A 15326-nucleotide genomic window follows, 5' to 3' on the forward strand; every position below is an offset into this window, starting at 1 on the left:
GTGTTTGTGCCCAGAGCTGCCCTGCTGGAACTCCTGATCCCTGTTGCTGAGGGTCTGAGTAGGAGGGGTGTCAAATGACTGGATGGTCACCAGCACACGTCCACACCAGGTCCCTGAGAAACAAGCCCAGGAAGTAATAAGGGCCCCTGTCCAGTCTAGTTCAAGACGTTCTGGAGGGCTCCTGCAGAGCCTCCTCTGAGAGAAAAGAGAAACACTGGCCCAGCCTGCACCGCAGAGCCCCCCCACTGGCCTTCAAACACCAGGAACACAGATCCTGCTCCCAGGGGCGAGAACAGATGAAGGAAGAGATGAATAAAATCTGAACCCAGTCCCCAGGACCGCTCCTCGTTCACCGAGAACCACCCCACTTCTCCCTCCCTCTCTTCCCTTCTTAAAACCGCTGCCAGTTTCTCCGCCGCTCAAATGTTTTCTTCCCACCCACAAGTCCAACTCACTGATCAAACTACTGCCTCCACCTTTCACCCCTCTGTAGGAGCTGAGCTCCCATACCCTCCTTATATACACCAGCTGAGCCTCATTAACCAAGGGGAGGCAGCTCATTGGCCACCATTTTCCCCCATGGCATGCTGGGAAACATAGTTCATGAAGTCCTAGTTCATGAAGTCCTGCAGCATGACAGTCCCAGTGAGAAAGTAACACGACCCCACTCCCTTGGCCCATCTTACACACACACACACTCCAACACTGCTCCACCTGTACCAGGGAGCCAAATAGCAAGGAGGTGCATTATATTGAAGAGAAAGCAGACCAGTTGTCCCTGTGGAATAGTAACCCGTTCTCTCCCTCTTGCACAGGTAAGAGCTCCTGCTCAACCTCGATCCCTCCTGCCCAGAGGCAGCAGGTGGATTAATATTCACTCACTGGTACTTACCGGCTTCACTCACAGCCCAGTCAGCTCTCTTGCCTTTCAGACAGGGGTGGTGTGTTTGCACACAGCTCCTGCTGCACACAGGTGCCGTTTCGCCCAGGGGACATTCCTTCTACCGGCACACAGACACCACCCAGAGCTCTGTCCTGAAGCACAACTCCAGCCCCGAGTCCCACGCATCTCCAATAACCTTAGCGCAGCTCACAGCAGTTGAATCAGGGAGCGTTACAACCTTAAAAACACATCTAGGGTCTCACCCCCAAAGAACACTGGAGAGATCAGCCTTCCCCCCTTGAAACAAGTTAACCTCATGATGACCACAGCACCGAACTAAGGCACTGGAGGTGCATGTTCATACTCCCAGCGCGAAGGGAAAGACCAGGTAAAAAAAAAAAACCAAAACCAGATGGGCTAGAACTGGGGAAAAATAAATTGTGCCTAAACAGTTAGGTGACAGTTTTAACCATAAGTATTACAACACAACAGCAGTAACAGTTCACATAATAGCACAATACAGGTTGGAGTATTACAATCAAGTACCGCTGACATTTTGCAATAATCCACAATCTGTATTACACAGAAATACAGTACAGAGACTTGAGTGTTACAACATTGTACAAGGAACAGTTTAGTACAGCAGTCCTTGTATTACAACACAGTACACAACTCTGAGCATTAATAAACAGTACAAGTGACAGTTCAACACGCCACTCTTCAATTTCACAACAGCACAGTACACAGGACTGAGTGTTACAACACAGATCAACGAGAGGGCTACATCTGCTTGGGGAGGCAGCAAAGGAACAAGGCCAACTTTCTCACCTACTGAAGAGAAGAAAGGAAACATTTCAGCTGTGGAGCTTTCTACACAACTGTTAGAAGGGACAGTTCAGTATTATAATAGGAGTACAGGTGACAGTGTGGTACACTGCTCTGGTTATTACATTGTAGTACAGTACAGATGGCTGGGTATTACAGCACAATACAGGTGAGAGTTCACAGCACAGAATAGCAGACAAGTCCAGGTACTATAACACAATACAAGTGACGGTTCACATCACCATACACTACCCAGGTCTGGGTATTATATGCATTATAATAGCACAGGACACAGGGCTGAGTCTGACAATAGGACAGTTAATGTCAACACTAGGACCTGAGTATTAAAATACACTGCGAGCGAAGGTTTAAGAAATGGTTGTAGCACTGAGTATTAAAGTTCAATCCGAACAAGAGATCGGCACCCTAGATTAAGTATTTTTGTACAGTCCAAGTGAGAACTGAACACAGATCTGAGAATTTATTTATTTTTTTTAATAAAGGTTAGAGTAAAGCACACAGGTGTGTCATTGAGTATTGAATCTCAGTCAAGGTAAGAGTGTAGCACACCGATTCAAGTATTAAAGTACACTATAGATGAAGGTTGAGCATAGACGTCACTGAATATTAAAGCTCAGTACAGCTGAGAGTTCAGAACAAGTCTGAGCACTGCAAAATAATACCAATTCACATCCGAGTATTTCAACACAATACAGGTTACAGTTCATCACAGGGCTGAGTATTGTAATAGTACAGCTGACAGTCCGGCCCACAGATTTGAGTATTAAAATACACTGCTTGTGAAGGTTTAGCATGCATGTCACTGCGTATTAAAACTCACTTACAAGTTAGGGATCAGCACACTAGGTTTACAATTATAGTACAGCAAAGGTGAGAGTAAAGCACACAGGGGTGTCATTGAGTACTGAAACTCAGTAGGTAAGAGTGTAGCACAAAGATTTGAGTATTGAAGTACACTACAGATGAAGGCTCAGCATACATGTCACTGAATATTAAAGCTCAGTACAAGCTCACCCCCTGGTTTAAGTATTTCAGTACAGTCCAGGTGAGACCTGAAGACACAGATTGAAGTATTAAAGTACAGTCAGTTACATTTACAGGTTTAAGTATTACCACGCATTACAGTTCAGTGGAGATGAGAGTTCAGAACACAGGCTTCAGTATTAAAAACACTGGAAAAAAGTACCCGTTGTGTTGAGTACACTCGAGGTGAGAGATGAGCACACAGGTTTCTGTATTAAAGCACAGGAAAAAACACTGGTTTAAGTTTTTTAGTCCAGAGCTGACCACACTGATCTGAGAAATTTTAAAGCAAGTGAGAGTAAAGCACACAGGTGTCAGAGTATTAAAACTCAATCAAGGTAAGAGTGTAGCACACAGATTCAAGTATTAAAGTACACTATAGATGAAATTTCAGCATACATCCATGTGACAGAATATTAAAGCTCACTTACAAGTTAGAGATCAGCACAACACTGGTTTAAGTATTTCAGTACAGTCCAGGTGAGAGCTGAGCACACAGGTTTGAGGATTAAAGCACAGTAAAGGTGAGAATTTAGCACTGGTTTAAGTATGATACTACAGTCCACATGAGGGGTCAGTACACACTTTTGAGTATGAAAGCACAGTATAGTTCAGCACTCGTGTGTCAGTGTGAGAATTAAATTAAGTACAACTTCAGCACGCTGCTTTAAATATTACAGTACAGTCCATAGGATAGCTCAGCACACAGGTCTGTCATTGAGGATTAAAGCTCAGGACAGGAGAGTTATGTATACTAGTGTGAGGATTACCAGTATTAACACTCAGGGGAGATGGGAATACAGTACACATGTGTGGGTATTAAAGTATGATAAGAGACTTCGGCACACTCGTATACATCATTGAGTAACAAAGCTTAGTACAGGTGAAAGTTCAACACATAGATGTGTCAGTGTATTAAGGTACAATACTCTCGAGAATTGAGTACACCATTGTCAACACTCCACTCCCTACAGTACAGCCACTGATAACCATGATCAGAACAGTCTATCTGAGCAAAGTACCTCACTCTGGGGTACAAGACTGTGTCCCCCTCTGGAATCAAACCTGCAATCCACAGTCAAAAAGCCCTGTTTAATACTGCAGAAGTGTAGTGTTTTACAGAGCACAAGCAGCTGGACTGAGAGAAAGACACACAGCTCAAGAGACCGGCAGAGAGACGTCACAGAGACCGACACAAGGAGGAAGAAAGAGACAGGAAAGAGCTCCTCACCTCCATCCCAACTCCCAGCCATACCCGTCTTCCCACTATCTGCCCCTGGCCAGCCTGGAAAACACAGTCGAGAGAGTTCAGCATCAATCCCAACACTACACCTGCCTCTCGACTGTCTGCTTGTGAACATCCTGGAAAATTAGGGAGAAGAACTCAGGACAGGGTTCAATCTTCATACGTGCATGTCTTCCACAATGTCAGCCTCTGCCCCTTTCCTTGAAAAGGAAGAAAAAAAAACAGAGGGAGCAGCTAACTTCTATCCCAACTCCTCATCCATACCATCTTCCCACTGGCAGCCTCAGGACATCCTGGAAAACTACAGAAATGAACACAGGACAGAGTGTCAACCTCCATCCCAACACTTCATCCACACTGGTGTTCCCACTGATTTTTCTGGACATCCTGGAAAATTAGGGAAAAGAAACGGTAGATAGCATCCAACCCCCAATCTATACCAGTCTTCCCACAGTATTCCTCAGAACATCCTGGAAAGTTAGGGAACAAGAGTACAGGAGAGGGTTCAATCTTCATACATACCTGTCTTCCCACTATCGGCCTCTGGCCAGCCTGGACGTTTAAGGAAAATACAGTCCAATGTCAATCCCAACACCTTTCATACCCATCTTCCCACTGGCAGCCTCTGGACTGAGGCAGTAGACAGGAGTGAGCATCCATTCCAACTCCTCATCCATACCCGTCTTCCCACTGTCTGCCACTGGACATTCTGGAAAACTACAGAAATGAACACGGGACAGTGTCAACCTCCATCCCAACACTTCATCCACGCTGGTCTTCCCACTGGCTGTTTTCCAGACATCCTAGACAGCATCCAAACTCCAATCTGTCTTCCCACTGTCAATTCTTTTGGACATCCTGTAAAATTATGGAAAAGTTACAGGAGAGGTAACCAACCTCTATCCCAACTCCCAGCCATACCCATCTTCCCACTGGCCAGCCTGGAAAATGGAAAAGGGAAATGCAAGACAGGAGAGAGCATCCCACCTCTATCCCAACTCCTTATCCATTCTGGTCTTCCCACCGTCAGCCACTGGATAACCTATCTTCTGTCTGCCTCTGGACACTCTGGAAAACTACAGAAATGAACACAGGACAGAGCGTCAACCTCCATCCACACTGGTCTTCCCACTGGCTGCCCCTGCACTGGAGTCCATCTTGACCTCTGACCCCTGACATTTTGGTTTTTCAGCTCAGAGAGCAGGAGACGCTGCTGGAGACAGGAGAGACCATCAATCCCCATTCCATCTTCCTATCCACACCTGTCTCCCCCATGTCAGCCTCTGGACATCCTGGAAAATTAGGGAAAAAAAGAGACAGGAGAGAGCATCAACCTCCATTCCAACTCCTCCTCCATACCCGTCTTCCCACTGTCAATTTTATGGGCATCCTAGAAAAATGAGGGAAAAGATTATAGGAGAGAACATCCAACCTCTATCCCAGCCATACTTGTCTCTCCACTGTCTGCCCCTGGACATCCTGGAAAATTAGGGAAAAGGAAACAGGAGAGGGTTCAATCTTCATACGTACATGTTTTCCCAGTGTCAGCTGCTGGACTTATTGGAAAAGGGGAACGAGAGACAGGAGAGAGCATCCCACCTCCATTCCAGGACACGCTGCTGTAGGCTGCACAGCTGTGACAGCTGGTCTGTGTGTCTGAGGGCAGCAGTCTGGCTCTGCGCCTCGTCATCTGTGTTCAGCCAAGCGCTCACCTGTCACTCAAGATTTTGTTAATTCAACAATAACAATACTTCACCAGGCTCTAGTAACTTTATAACAGTTCTCGTCTCTCACTAGTAGGGTTGTGTGTTCATGCCCTGAGTGTGACACAGGAGTGACAGGACTAACCTGACCTTGTGCTCAGGCTGGAGGTTTGTGTTGGACTCGGGTACGAGAGTGTAGTGTCAACAACACACTGACCAGGTCCTTGGGGGCGAGAGACAGCAGGAGGTCAGGACACAGCCCTGAGGGTCACCCCCTGGAGCCCCGATAGGAAGAGTCCACTGGCTCGCCGCCTGGAGCTCATCTCCAAGGAGCAGCCTGAATCAGGGTCACCTGCAGCTCTTCATCGTCATAGTCACCCTCACAGGCTCCAGCAGGCAAGAGATCAGGACACCCTGGATGTCTCCCCGAGACGACTCCTACTCGGAGTCTGTGGATCCCAGATTGGTCCGATCATGTAAGACCAGCGTCGCCTGCGAGGGACAGCCAGTGAAGGAGAGACTCACCTGGTCTGCACTCACCTGCCTGGCGCCCCATGCCCTTCAGTGCTGATGGGGTACCCTGTCCCCTCCTGTGCTGACCGGTCAAGAACACCCTCTTGACTTCTAACTGCAGGTCAGGGGGGTGCCCTCTCCTGCGTGGTACAGGGTCTGACCTGGCTCCTGTTGGGAATAAACATGACTGAAGGCAGCCTGTGCTCCACCGAGTCCCGACTGCTCCGGCCCAGAGCTGCTGTTCTGGTGACCCATCCTGCAAAGACAGGCGTGTTGTTCACAGGCTCTCTTATCCCTTCCTCACCTTGTTTGGGGGTTCCGACACCCCTTGGCTCCCCTTCATTGTTGTGGCACCACTGGGCTCCTCCTCCTCCTTATTCCGATACCTCTGTGCTCCTCCTGGTCATCCAGAGTCTTCTTTGGGGTCCAGTCTTTGGGGGGTCCAGGCGCTGGGCTCCTCCTCCTGGCCAGCCTGAGTCTTCCAGGGGTCCAGGCACTGGGGCTCCTCCCAGAGTCGAGGTCCAGGAGGAGTTTCTCCCTGTTGGCTTCTCCCAGACTCCTCAGGCCTGAGCCGGGCTGGGAGGAGGGAACCTTCCCCGAGATCCTGGAGTCCGACGTCCAGACGACACGACCGGAGAGATGGAGCCGATGGGGGAGGATGTGGGCGTTGGGGCTCCTGGTGTCCGACTGGGAGAGAGCTCCGATGTCGGGGTGTCTGTCCTTCCTCTTGACTTGAAATTTTCCCACAAATAATTCGGTAGCCTGATACCCCCACTCTCGCTCTCACCCAGCAGATACCCCAACACCCACTGCTCTCATCAAGACAATGATCAGCTCACCTCACCCTCCTCTCCAATTACATTCCCTCTTCTGGGTTCGGCAGTCTTCTCAGGGGCCCACCTATTACCAAAACACAGGGATTTATCTGTACAGTGATTAACAGACAGCACACTGAATACACCGTGCAGTGATTATTACAGCAAACACCCAGTACAGTGATTATAGTGAATATCCAGTTGAGCAACTTTTAGTGAATACCTAGTGCAGTGATTATAACAGTGAACACCCAGTACATTGATTATCAATACCCAGTACAGTGATTACAGTGAACACCCAGTACACTGATTATCAATACCTAGTACAGTGAACACCCAGTACACTGATTATCAATACCTAGTACAGTGATATTAGTGAACACCCAGTACAGTGAATATCCAGTTGAGCAACTTTTAGTGAATACCTAGTGCAGTGATTATAACAGTGAACACCCAGTACACTGATTATCAATACCCAGTACAGTGATGATTACAGTGAACACCCAGTACAGTGATTATCAATACCCAGTACAGTGAATATTAATACCCAGTGCAGTGATTACAGTGAACACTCAGTGCAGTGATTATTATAGTGAATATCCAGTTGAGCAACTTTTAGTGAATACTTAGTGCAGCGATTATAACGGTGAACACCCAGTATAGTGACTGTCATAGTGAATATGGAGTTCAGTTATGATACTGAATACACAGCGCAGAGATTATTACAGTGAACACCCAGTACAGTGATTATACCGCATACCCAGTAAATTGACTATACCAAAAACCCAGTACAGCGATTGTCCCTCACTGAAAACAGTTCAGCAATTAGTATATTGAATACCCAGTACAGTGATTATACTGAACACCCAGTATGGTGATTATTCCAGTGAACACACAGTAAAGTCATTGTCCCTCATAATGAAAACAGAGTTAAGTGATTATTATACTGAATACCCAGTACAGTGTCTGTCCATCACACAGAATAAGCACCACAGTGAACAGCCAGTAATCTTCTATTCCAGTGAACACTGGGTCGATCTGAGCTCTGCTGCCCCCTGCACAAGACATGTCCTGAGGTCAGAGTAGACGGTGGTCTCACCCTCCTTGGGGACACCCTGTCCTCTGGGGTCCTGCTACCACCTCTGGGAAACTCAAAATAACCAACATTCATGCAAAACATCACCTGGTGTCTAAAAAACACTGGTTCTGACTGAAGCAATCTTATTAGCAAATACACTCTAATGGATTTTAAATGATCAAATTCCCCCCTGAAGTAAGAAGAAACAGCACACATCTACAGTCTAGGTGTTGATTTATAAGATCAGCCTGTAAAACAAACCTGGAAGGACTCAGCTTTCAGGGAAAAGCTGTGGAGTGAAAATGACTCAAGACAGAGAAACAGAACTGAGAACAGTCCCTCTGTCTCAGCTCCACTCTCTCTGACTCTCGCTCATGTTCATGTGCATCAGCAAAATCTGTTGTTTTGAGAGGGTGTCATGTAGCTGCCTCTGTAGAAATGTTTTTCTTTTTTGTTTAACAATGAAAGGATCTACAAATACCACACAAAATAAAGTCTATTGCTTTCCATCTTTCGGTTGTTTTTATATAATGAACTATTTACATTATGCCAGCACAGATACCACAAACGCCATCTCTCAAAAAAATAATGAGACCTGTTTTATTGATTACTTTTAGAGCAGCTGTGTGCATCTTTTGCTATTTAATGCTGTAAACAAATAATTCTCTATTATAAAGTCATTGGGTATTTCTTGTGGGTCAGTATTATTATATCCAGAGTTGAAAATGTCATTTGACAACACAAAATACTTTCTTTCTAGCATTTAGTGAGGTTTGAAAGCTCATATTAAAGCACCGGTTTATCACATTAAAAAAAATTGATTTTGTGTATAAAACTGACCTGAAATATCCAAATCTGCACATCCCTATTAAGACTTTAACACTATCAAGAAGGACACACACTGGTGGGTCTTTAATATTAAACAGCTCTTAACAGACATAGCAGACTACATGTGTGTATTTGCTTAAAACGCTACAGTTTCCAGTTCCCCAAACATTTTGTAATCATTTCGCAAAATAACACAAATGGTCTAAACACGAGTATTAATTTCCTTGAAAACAAACCATTTTGTAATAAACAAATGAACAGTTCCCTGTCCCCTCCTGTGCTGACCGGTCGAGAACACCCTCTTGACTTCTAACTACAGGTCTGGGGGTGCCCTCTCCTGCGTGGTACAGGGTCTGACCTGGCTCCTGTTGGGAATAAACATGCCTGAAGGCAGCCTGTGCTCCACCAAGTCCCGACTGCTCCGGCGCAGAGCTGCTGTTCTGGTGACCCGTCCTGGAAAGACACAGGCGTGTTGTCCACAGGCTCTCTTATCCCTTCCTCACCTTGTTTGGGGGTTCTGACACCCCTGGGCTCCTCTTCATTGTTGTAGCACCACTGGGCTCCTCCTCCTCCTTATTCTGAAACCCCTGGGCTCCTCCTGGTCATCCTGAGTCTTCTGGGGGTCCAGGTGCTGGGCTCCTCCTAGAGTCGAGGTCCAGGAGGAGTTTCTTCCAGGAGATCTTCTCACAGATCTTCCAGACTCCTCAGGCCTGAGCCGGGCTGGGAGGAGGGAACCTTCCCTGAGATCCTGGAGTCCGACGTCCAGACGACACGACCGGAGAGATGGAGCCGATGGGGGAGGATGTGGGCGTCGGGACCCCTGGTGTCCGACTGGGAGAGAGCTCCGACGTTGGGGTGTCTGTCCTCCCTCTTGACTTTTCCTCCTTCAGGATCCCACAGAGATCTCGGTTGAGCGTGTTCACTGTCACACAGGAATGTTCCTTGGCTTCAACTGTCTGGTACCCCACTCCTCCAGCTCTCACCCAGCTGGTACCCCACTCCTCTCACCTTTACAGTGAACACAGAGACACACTGGCTTAGTGACTCACCATTCCAGTGAATCCCAAGCACAGTAAACAGGCAAATAAACTAATTCAGGAAACAGACTGAAGAGTTTGTCTGGTTTAGTGGTTAACACATGCAGAGAATTTCCAAGAAAAGGAGTCCTCGTTAATTCTCCGTCAGGTTTTCAGTTGTTTTGGTACAAAACCAGCCTTCATTAAGGGACACCTGCAGACTTCCGCTGAACTGTTCCAAACTTCTGTCTGCATTTTCCCAGGGAATTTCGTGGGCTTGCGAGAAGAATTGGAGACAAACAATAATAAGCTTTACTGACGTATTCATACTTGGTCAGATATTAAGATGAACATCACATGCTCAAAATAGCTGGTGATACTCGAACCTACAACCACACTTAACCTGACAGTGAAGTAGCTGTCTCTGCTCTGTACAGTATAAACACAGGTCAGGTGCGTCTCTGTACCGCGCGTCTCTAGACTGTATAAATACAGGACAGGTGTGTCTCACTCACCTCTCTCTCCTGCTCGGTGACTGAGCCAGTGGACACACAGGCAGAAGGAGAGCAGAGAACAGGGTGAAGATCAGACTCACTCATGCTGGGATCTCCCATCAGGCTGGGCAGGGCTCCGGGTTCGAGTGCCGAGGGTGGGCTTCCTGTAAACTACAAGAAGGAAGATCAAAAACCCTTCAGCACAAGCAAGGAGTTCTCCACCTCAGTGTCATTATTAATTTCATGCTCCTGCCCCAGCTTGTATTCAGCCAACAGGAAAGTGAGGGTAGACGAGAGACTACAATGAGTTGTTTTTTCTACAACAAACAAGACGGGTCTGCCGCAGTTCGTCTCTAAATATTGAGATCACATCCTGCCACGCCCTACATAAAGAAAAGAGTGTGATTTGTCCCCACCTGTAAGCAGTCTGGTGCCTTTTGTGATGTGGATCTCTCCTCTGTCTCTGGTAGTGCAGTCCATCTCTCTGAGCCTCTCAATTCTCAGACTGGGAGAGTGAGTGGAGCTGGAAGACCATCAGGACTGAGAGCGATATAAGAACCCCCTCTGTCAGGAGTGTAGACCCCTCTAGTGACCCTACTGTAGACCTGCTCACCTCCCACAGTGACAATCACAGTGCTGATAGTGTTTCCCTGAAGGTCCCTCAGGGCTCCCCTGATCAGCTGGAGTGAGGGAGTACAGTGTCAGAGAGCTGTTCTGCACCGACACTCTGTCTCTGTACTGGGGGACACAGTGGGCTGTGCTGTTCTGGACAGAACACACTGAGGTCGAGTCTCCAGCTCCTGCAGGGTCAAACAGCACCTCCACTGGCTCTCCAGTGAACAGGGGGACAGACAGAGAGGCTCCAGGCTGCAGGGTGACAGTGTCTCTGTGAGCTGAAAGACAATCAGGACAGATGATATAAGAACACTCTGCCAAGAATATAGAGCCCACTAGTGACCCTACTGTAGACCTGCTCACCTCCCACAGTGACGATAGTGTTTCCCTGAAGGTCCCTCACTCTGTAGCTCCCCTGATCAGACGCCCTCAGGTCCTTGCAGACACATACAAGCAAAAAATAAGATGAAACCACGTACCAGTACCTTATTTTCTGAGCCGTGTAAAAAAAAATACAAACGTTTCTGGACATTAGCCGGTGCTTTTTGTCACTATTGACCGACTCCGCGGTGAGGAAGATGTGGTCCTCGCCTTTGTCCACTGTTGGACAAACCGTAACTAACTCGCAGCCTCAAATAGAGACGTTACACAGATCAAAAACAAACTGGGATAAATTGCAACTTGTCGCCCACTAAAAGTACAGACGACTTGTGCAGACACAAATGTATAAATTAATTTTGGTTGTATGTATAAACGTTCGCTTACAAATGAAGGATCTCCGTATGAATCTTCATCATTTATCAGTGCAAATAAAAGCCGCTTCAATAGGATTCGCCTTCAAAATCAAACGTTGTGGTCTCGTACCCTCACCTGGTATAATTTAGCATGAATGAGCCTCTAAAATTAAATTTAGCAACAGCCCGTTATACACAAACACGACACAAAGTTTAAATTAATTGAAATGCTCCGACTCAGAGCGTCTTGTAGTTCGTGCTAATTAGGACAGCAATGCTGAGCCCTTTTGTGTATTAAGCACGAGTTCAGCTGGTCTCCAACTTCACACAAATTAAAAACACACTTAGATAAAGTGCAGCAGGTCTCCCCTAAATGTGCAGAAGACTTGTGCAGACACAAATGTATATATTGTACATACAACCGAAAAAAACGTTCGCTTACATCTGAAGAATCTCTGTATGAATCTTCGTCATTTATCAGTGCAAATAAAACCCGCTTCAATAGGATTCGCGTTCAAATTCAAACCCGCAACTGCTGCTCTCGTTTGTGTCGGGACTGATTGCACTTGAGTATGGCGTTAGTAATCTCGTACACTCATCTGGTATAATTTAGCATGAATGACCCTGTTAAATTAAAAACAGGAACATCCCGTTAAACATAAACACGACACAAAGTAATAGTTCTATATTAACGCGACCAACATTCATTTACGGTTTAAATTAATTGAAATGCTCCGACTCAGAGCGTCTTGTACTTCGTGCTAATTAAGACAGCAATGCTGAGCCCTTTGTGTATTAAGCACAAGTTCAGCTGGTCTCCAACTTGACTCCGCACGGTTTTTCGTAGCATTGAGCTCAGAGCTGTAGCTCTTCTCCAGACAGCAGCGTGCTCTCCGAGAGCTCGTTAGAACTGACCCACAGCGGTCAGTATGAAGTTTGCGCTGAACACTGTACATCACCCACACGCGGTACCTCTGCTTCCGAGCCCAGTCAGCTCTACTGTGATCACGACAGAACCTCCGCTCTCTCTCCTGTGATCTGATCGGACAAATGACGTTTCCCTCCGCTCTGGACCACAGACCTCTCTCACACCACCTGAGTGAGATCGCACCCCGGGCAATCAGGAGACTTCATCAATTAAGCAATTAAGAGTCAAGAAACTTTATTGAAAACGCAAGTTCAGTTTCTGAAGAATGCATCTGAAAATAATTTCGCTTGAAAAGGCACTTTACCTCTGTAACAATTATAAGAAACAGCAAACAGAACGTAAAACGTGCATTCAGCTTAAAAAAAATAACATTTCCTAAAAATGACTTTTGATCTTTTTAAAACAACTCAGGGCAGAGCTGACCGTGTGATCTATCTTAGAGAATTGCAGAGTAAGCTTATTAATTACGTTCATAAATGTTAAGATGGGTCTGTACCTGATCGAAATATTTGTCCAACGCAATATGTACATTGAATTAGAATTGTATGACATTTCAAAATGATAAATCTCAGTTCTGTACATGATCTATCTCATGAAACAAGTCATGATATGAAAGATGATAGAATTTCATGTCATTTCAAAAATATAAATCCGTTCTGTAAATGATAGAAATATTTGCCTAATGAAATAAGAACCTTTTTGAAATAAGAAGCTTTTTCATTTCATTTGAAATACATAAATCTCAGTTCTGTACATGATATATCATGAAATATGAGACTGCATGGAAGATGGGAGAATTTCATGTCCTTTAAAATATATACATCTGCTCTGTACATGACAGAAGTACAGTGCCTTGCGAAAGTATTCGGCCCCCTTGAACTTTTCAACCTTTTGCCACATTTCAGGCTTCAAACATAAAGATATAAATTTTTTATTTTATGTGAAGAATCACCAACAAGTGGGACACAATTGTGAAGTGGAACGAAATCTATTGGATTTTTGAAACTTTTTTAACTAATAAAAAAATGAAAAGTGGGGCGTGCAAAATTATTCGGCCCCCTTGCGTTAATACTTTGTAGAGCCACCTTTTGCTGCGATTACAGCTGCAAGTCGCTTGGGGTATGTCTCTATCAGTTTTGCACATCGAGAGACTGAAATTCTTGCCCATTCTTCCTTGCAAAACAGCTCGAGCTCAGTGAGGTTGGATGGAGAGCGTTTGTGAACAGCAGTTTTCAGCTCTTTCCACAGATTCTCGATTGGATTCAGGTCTGGACTTTGACTTGGCCATTCAAACACCTGGATACGTTTATTTGTGAACCATTCCTTTGTAGATTTTGCTGTATGTTTGGGATCATTGTCTTGTTGGAAGATAAATCTCCGTCCCAGTTTCAGGTCTTTTGCAGACTCCAACAGGTTTTCATCCAGAATGGTCCTGTATTTGGCTGCATCCATCTTCCCCTCAATTTTAACCATCTTCCCTGTCCCTGCTGAAGAAAAGCAGGCCCAAACCATGATGCTGCCACCACCATGTTTGACAGTGGGGATGGTGTGTTGAGGGTGATGAGCTGTGTTGCTTTTACGCCAAACATATCGTTTTGCATTGTGGCCAAAAAGTTCGATTTTGGTTTCATCTGACCAGAGCACCTTCTTCCACATGTTTGGGGTGTCTCCCAGGTGGCTTGTGGCAAACTTTAGACAAGACTTTTTATGGATATCTTTGAGAAATGGCTTTCTTCTTGCCACTCTTCCATAAAGGCCAGATTTGTGCAGTGTAAGACTGATTGTTGTCCTATGGACAGACTCTCCCACCTCAGCTGTAGTTCTCTGCAGTTCATCCAGAGTGATCATGGGCCTCTTGGCTGCATCTCTGATCAGTCTTCTCCTTGTCTGAGCTGAAAGTTTAGAGGGACGGCCAGGTCTTGGTAGATTTGCAGTGGTCTGATACTCCTTCCATTTCAAGATGATCGCTTGCACAGTGCTCCTTGGGATGTTTGAAGCTTGGGAAATCTTTTTGTATCCAAATCCGGCTTTAAACTTCTCCACAACAGTATTACGGACCTGCCTGGTGTGTTCCTTGGTCTTCATGATGCTCTCTGCGCTTTCAACAGAACCTTGAGACTATCACAGAGCAGGTGCATTTATACAGAGACTTGATTACACACAGGTGGATTCTATTTATCACCATCAGTCATTTAGGACAACATTGGATCATTCAGAGATCCTCGCTGAACTTCTGGAGTGAGTTTGCTGCACTGAAAGTAAAGGGGCCGGATAATTTTGCACGCCCCACTTTTCATTTTTTTATTAGTTAAAAAAGTTTCAAAAATCCAATAGATTTCGTTCCACTTCACAATTGTGTCCCACTTGTTGGTGATTCTTCACATAAAATAAAAAATTTATATCTTTATGTTTGAAGCCTGAAATGTGGCAAAAGGTTGAAAAGTTCAAGGGGGCCGAATACTTTCGCAAGGCACTGTATCTATCCTGTGAATTAAGTACAGTAATTACATGAAGGATGATATAATAATAATAATAATAATAATAATAATAATAATAATAATAATAATAATAATAATTGCTTACACTTATACAGCGCTTTTCTGG

General features: G+C 45.5%; 1 long non-coding RNA gene across 6 annotated transcripts; it reads right to left on the minus strand.

Moving 5' to 3' along the window:
* Positions 1-1343: 1343 nt before the first annotated feature.
* Positions 1344-13571, minus strand: LOC148662591 (uncharacterized). Of its 6 annotated transcripts, XR_015936853.1 has the most exons (9): positions 12767-13571; positions 11424-11496; positions 10862-11338; positions 10467-10616; positions 7984-10227; positions 4986-7114; positions 4521-4550; positions 4238-4299; positions 2985-4114 (listed from the first exon to the last, which is right to left on the minus strand). It is a non-coding gene; the product is annotated as an uncharacterized LOC148662591 (long non-coding RNA). The 6 variants fall into 6 exon arrangements; XR_015936850.1 differs by adding an exon at positions 1344-1711 and having other exon boundaries at positions 3984-4037; positions 4238-7114; XR_015936849.1 differs by adding an exon at positions 1344-1714 and having other exon boundaries at positions 3984-4037; positions 4238-7114.
* Between the last annotated feature and the right edge of the window lie 1755 nt (positions 13572-15326).

This window comes from Lepisosteus platostomus, chromosome 5 (assembly GCF_059453375.1).
Source record: "Lepisosteus platostomus isolate fLepPlt1 chromosome 5, fLepPlt1.hap1, whole genome shotgun sequence".
Lineage (NCBI taxonomy): Eukaryota > Metazoa > Chordata > Actinopteri > Semionotiformes > Lepisosteidae > Lepisosteus > Lepisosteus platostomus.